Source organism: Nomascus leucogenys, chromosome 12 (assembly GCF_006542625.1).
Source record: "Nomascus leucogenys isolate Asia chromosome 12, Asia_NLE_v1, whole genome shotgun sequence".
In the NCBI taxonomy this organism is placed as follows: Eukaryota; Metazoa; Chordata; class Mammalia; order Primates; family Hylobatidae; genus Nomascus; species Nomascus leucogenys.
This window is the reverse complement of record NC_044392.1, coordinates 10997991-11004010: the sequence shown is the minus strand read 5'-3', so window position 1 is coordinate 11004010 and position 6020 is coordinate 10997991. Positions and strand designations below refer to the sequence as shown.

At 49.7% G+C, this 6020-nt stretch overlaps 1 pseudogene; it reads right to left on the bottom strand.

Moving 5' to 3' along the window:
* Window positions 1-206: 206 nt before the first annotated feature.
* Window positions 207-1358, bottom strand: LOC100607858 (annotated as a pseudogene).
* Between the last annotated feature and the right edge of the window lie 4662 nt (window positions 1359-6020).

The window sequence follows — 6020 nt, the reverse complement described above, 5'->3', positions numbered from 1 at the left end:
GGCCTCAAGTGATCCACCCACCTAGGCCTCCCGAAGTGCTGGGATTACAGGCCTGAGCCACTGGGCCTGGCCTAAAGAGGTAATTTTTAAATCCAGATTTCACAAACTCTTGGTGCAAAATGGGTCCCACAGCTTCCTCCATTGTAACTACTCTTCACTGCTTGTTGGCGGCCTGTGAAAATTTGATTGAAATAACTCAAAGGTTGCTAACAAAACGAGTCCTGTTCACCCATGCTGTTCTGCCCGCTGTGGCCGGCCCCATCACAGACGCTCACTGACCGGCTTTCCAGGCCACTGTAGGTGGTCACGCCCATGCCTCGCATACCCTGACTGCTGTACGTCCCATTGCTGGCCCCTGTTGTCAAATTCAGGAATAGTTCTATGTATCTGTGCCGCATGCTGACCCTGTCTCTGGACGTAGCTGCCACTGCTTCCTCCTGAGTAGCAAACTCAACATCTGCTTTGCCTGTCACTCTTCCATCTGGGCCCATCTCAATGTGGACTCTCACCAGTTGGGAGGAGAGAAGAGGTTGTAAATGTCGCTCTTGGTCGCTTTGCATGGCAGCCCCTCATGCAGAGGCAGTGGCCGGTGGTGCTATGCCCTGTGACCTCACCGTCGCCATATTTGTGGTCGTACATTCCGGAGAGACAGTAGCTGAGGTTCCCCCACGCCCCCCACCAAGCAGCTCCGTGGTGCAGAGGCCGCCATGCTCCTCGTGGCCCCGTATCCTGCGCCTGCCTGCTTCACGATGCCAGGGTAGCTCCGGGCGGCCCCGGGCGGGTCACAGGGGTCCGGGGCTGCACGGATATGAGCCTCAGGGGAACCTGAGTCCGACCTAACTTCCTCCTGGCTGCTCTTGAACACCTCCACGTCTCTGTGCCCTGTCCTCTCCTTGGGCGTTCTGAGAGCCTCTCAGCTAACTCCTGCGAGGCCAACTCTTGAGATTTCCAACACTGAGAAGAACTGAACGATTTCTTCTTTGTGCATCCAGATGCGAGTCCTCGAAGTTCGAGCGCGAAGCCGTAGGTGGCGCTGCCCGCACTGTTGGGACCGCGGTGCTTCCTTCAACACCCAACTCACCTCGGTTCTGTGGGACTTGAACACCGCAATGCGCCAGTGTCCCATGCTTTCCCGGTCTTTTTCCTGGGCCATTTTTACATCCTCTTCTGATCCAAGTTCTACAAACGCCTCACCACTCCGCCTACCCATCTCTGGTGTGGATGGAACTCGCCTGCAGCCTGGTGGGACATGGTGCAGTCGGAGAGAGGACGTCCTGCGCATCCTCGACAGAGCAGGGCCAGGGCGGGCCATGGAGCCTGACCACAAAGCCCTCCCCTGCCTCGGGGTCCAGCAGCATGGACTCTTGATGGGGTGGGTGTCAGGTGAGTGGGATGTGGCTTTTTTGTGGCAAGAGTCGGGCAGAACTGGTTTCCGTTGCTATCAAGCAAGCATGGCTGGCAGCCAAGGGCCCCCAAATTCCACTGAAGCGCGACCACGCAGAGGGCTCCGGAGAATGTCCAGGTGCTTCTTTTTGTTCTCAGCCTGCATCAGAAGTTCACGTGGCCTGGGGCGAATGCCTTCCGTGAGGTCTGAAGGCTCCGGCCTGATATGCGCGTGTTTGGCCGGAAGCAGCAAACCCAGGCCCTTGGACCAGGTGACCGGTGTTCCCACGGCCTCCTCCCGGCACTCCAGCAGCCTCCTTAGAGGTTACCCGTATGACTTTTATCTATGAAAAATGGAGGCCCAGAGAGATTGTTACTGTTAGAACTGTTTATGGTATAGACAGAAAACTAAATTCCAACAACAAAGGGAATTGATTGGTTCACATAACTGAAGCGTATAGAGGTCTATCAGCTTCAGGTGTTGTTTGACCCAGTTGTTCACTGCCCAGCAGTATAACCAACGTCCTGCTTCTTTCCCATTCTGCTTTCCTCAGTATTCCTTCACTGCCTGGCAATCTTATCTCTATCCCAGTGGTCACACGTGGCTGCATTATCATTGATCTATCATCAATCTATCATTGGTAGGATCTACAGCAGGCAGAGGAATCTTTTCTTTGCCAGAAGCCCTTTGCAAGTGTGTTTCAAATCCCTTTGCTCCGATTGGGTTTCATGACTGCCCTTGAACTAACTTCTGTAGCCAGGCGCATGGGATAGAAACAATGGCTTTAAGACGGTCAGGCCCAACTCCTGGAGTCTGGGGTCAGGTGAACAACCACAATACCATATAGGTTAGAATGGAGAAAAAGTGGTTTCCCAGATTTTGGGGTGGGGGGGTTCCAATGGTGGGAGAATAAAGAAATAGATACTGGGAGGCTGACAGCAGGTGTCCAAGGGCAATGACTTATCCAAGGTCAAGCTGCTGGTCATGGCTAAGCTGTGACTGAAATCCAGCTCTCCTCACTCAACGTTTGCAAATGGATGGTTATATAATTCCACTTAAGGTACATATTTCACAATAGGCATCCAAACAGAACCATGGATTTGCTTGCTTACATTCTGTTTATTCTTCAAATATGTACAAAAATATGTACAGAAACACACTTTGCCATTGAGTCACAGTGATGAAGACAATTGTCTGAGTTAATTTTGAATCTCATTAAAGCATGAAAGCTTTCATGAGAAATTCAGATTTTAGAGAATGAGAGCTATCATTTAAATAAGTGTCCGCTAGTCTTACTAGGGTCTTGGCAGTGTTCTGGAATGTTTTTCAGCACAGGAATAAATTTTTTTGATAGCCTATATGAGTTGCCTCCAGCCTGGATTTTCATCTCTCTGATCAAAGGATTTGTTAATATCCTGTATTGGGATCCCTTTCTCTTACTCAGGAATTATGGAGGCAGAGAAACAGAAAAGAAGGCACAGCCCTCGAGGAACTCCATGTTTGGTGGGAGAGGCAGATAACAAAGCAGGTAGGTGAAATACCATGACAGTGAGTGAGGGGGTGGGAAAATCAGGTGCCTTGAGAACACAGAGGAAGGCAGAATGTTGGGATCAGGGAAGAGCCAGGGAAGGCTTTCTCAAGTGGGCTGGATGGGAGCAGGGAGGGGTTCTACACAGGGGACTCATGAGTATTGAGGCATGAAACCTCGTAGGTTATGTGAAACCTCAAATAATTCAAAAGGGCAGAGATGTAAGGGCAAGGTAAGGAGTAGGGCGAGAAGGTGCAGATAGGCAGCCTGGAACAGAGTAATGGAGGGTCTTGGGGCTTGTATTATGGAGCTTGGTGTCTTTCCCGTAGGTGATGGAGTGCCTCTAATGAGTTTTCAGTAAAGATGTGGTTTGCGTCTTAGACACATTTCTGTATCAGATTCTTTGGTTGAAGATAATTCTAATTAAGTTCCTACAAGGAAGTGCATTGGAGAGATATGGGCTCCTTCAGAAAACCCAATAAAAATTTGAAGAATCCAGGCTCTTAAGGAATTTCCCAGGACCTACATGGCAGGAATCAACTGCAAGTCCCCTCGGTTGGGAAGTATCATGGCCAACTGCCTCCAGCGTTATTCCACCTAGGATTCAAATTCCAGATGAAAGATGTCATAGTGCTCCAGCTTGGGGGCATACCTGGCCTGGGCCAGGTAAAGTCATCATCTTCACTGGCAGTCTCCCCAAATCCATATCTCTTGGAGTGAGTTCCTGAAAGAAAATCAGCATCATGTTACCCTAAGAAAGAGCTACACTGGCTGAAGTAATGGGTGTCCACTTCAACAGCTGTGTGGAAACTAGATCTGAAGGGCACTAAAGACGAAGGGAATTAAAAGTCAAAAGACAGTGGAGATAGGGACCAGGGCTGTGGTAGTATTGTGGGATTTATGAATACTTATGAGATAAAAATTGGTGATTGACTTTAGGAGAAGGAAGAGGGCAGAATCAAGGATGATTCCTGGGTCTTAGAATGTGGTAGCAGATATTATTACTGGAGAGAAGATAGAGGATGGGGAAGGGGAGATGTCAAATTGCTTATGACACGCCAAGTTTAAGAACACTATGGGACATCAGGTGGAGGCTAGAATTTGAAGCATAGTAACTGAACTGAACTCATAGGCATGGATGATATAACCTAGGAAGGATTCTGGAAGAAGCCACAGAAGAGATCAAAATAAGTTTTGATCTTTGAAAAGATTAAAATAGATTTGCCAAGAAAATAAGATCAAAAGACAAAGAATGGAAGAAGGAGGAGAACCAGGAATGTGCAGGGTCATAGAAAGCCACAGGATAAAATTTCAAGGAGAAAGCAGATTTGAGCTCTGGTGCAGGCAGAAGGCACATTCTAGGGAGCTAATGTATAAGTGGGAGTACAAACGTGTGGGCTACCCTTGCAAGAATCTTGGATGAGAAGGGCTGGTTAACTGCATGGTAACTTGGAGGGCATACAGTGCCAAGAGAGGTTTTTTTTTTTCCTAATTTTTTGAAATTTTTGGTCATTTGGATTTTTGGTTTAAATTAAAATATCATTCACATACCATAAAATTCACCCTTTTATACAATTCTGTGGTTTTTTTTATATTCACAAAGTTGTACAGTCATCACCACCATCTAAATCCTTAACATTTTAATCACCTCCCAAAGAGGCTTTGTACTCATTAAGCAGTCACTCCTCATTCCCCCCTCCTCCCAGTCCCTGGCAACCATTAGTCTACTGTCTCTATGGATTTGCCTATTGTGGACATTTCATATAAATAGAATCATATACACTATGTGGGTTTTTGTGACTGGTTTCTTTCATTGAGCGCTATAGTATTTTCAAGGTTCATGTTGTAGCACGTAACAGAATTTCTTTCTTTTTTTGAGACGGAGTCTCGCTCTGCTGCCCAGGCTGGAGTGCAGTGGTGCGATCTCGGCTCACTGCAAGCTCCGCCTCTCGGGTTCACGCCATTCTCCTGCCTCAGCCTCCCACTTAGCTGGGACTACAGGCACTCGCCAACACGCCCTGCTAATTTTTTGTATTTTTTTAGTAGAGACGGGGTTTCACTGTGTTAGCCAAGATGGTCTCGATCTCCTGACTTTGTGATCCGCCCGCCTCGGCCTCCCAAAGTGCTGGGATTACAGGCGTGAGCCACCGCGCCCGGCCTCATTATTTTTTATGGCAGAATACTATTCCGTTGTATGGATAGACCATAATTTGCTTATCCATTTGTCAATCGATGGACATTCAGTTGTTTCCTTTTTTGGCCTTCTGAATACACTGCTATGAACATTTGTGTACAAGTTTTAGTATAGACATGTTTCTAGTTCTCTTGAGTGGAATTGCTGGGTCTCCATTGATTTTTGTTGGGCGAGACCCGATATTGTTTACAGGCTGAGGGTAGGGAGCCGGTGCGGAGGGAGAGGTGGGAGAGCCAGGGGATGGGGAGGAGGAGGGAGGGCTGGAGCAGAGGCGGCCACTTTCTTCAGCATCACTCACTCTCTGTTTGGCACAGCCCTAAATGCGGGCTAATCTCTCTTCACATCTTCTAGACCCTCTGTAAATACCTCATACTTGCTGACCAGGGAGCGAACCCAGCGCTTGAATAAAGCACCCCTAGACCCGGCAGAGCCGGGAACCGATTGGCTGGTTCGTTTTCTGATGCAGATCACAGTTTTGGGGTCCCCTGTGGTTAGCGCCTGGCCCATTCGGGTTTGGTTTTCTCCTGGACGTTCGTTCACAGGTGAATAAGGCCAATTCACCGTGGAGTCTGCGTCTGAATCCTTGTTCCTTAGGTCATCCCGGGGTCCCAGCTGCCCGGGATGAAAAAACGATGCCCGGGTACTAGGGGTCGGGGACCAGGAACGCCAGCGCTCAGCGCAACCGCTACCCTCCGCAGCCACCGCGCACGCGCCGCTTCCCTGCCAAGGAAGGGGCGGGGAGTAGGCGGGGCGAGCACCTTTGGGGCCAATCGAAAGCGAGCATCCCCGCCCTCCGAGCCGATGGACCGAGTTTGACCCCGGCGGTGGGCGGAGGAGGCGGGGCGAGCCGCGCAGCCAGGAAGGGGGCGGGGCCCGGGGTCTGGAGGCGGGGCCTGGGGCTGTCAGTCCCGCGC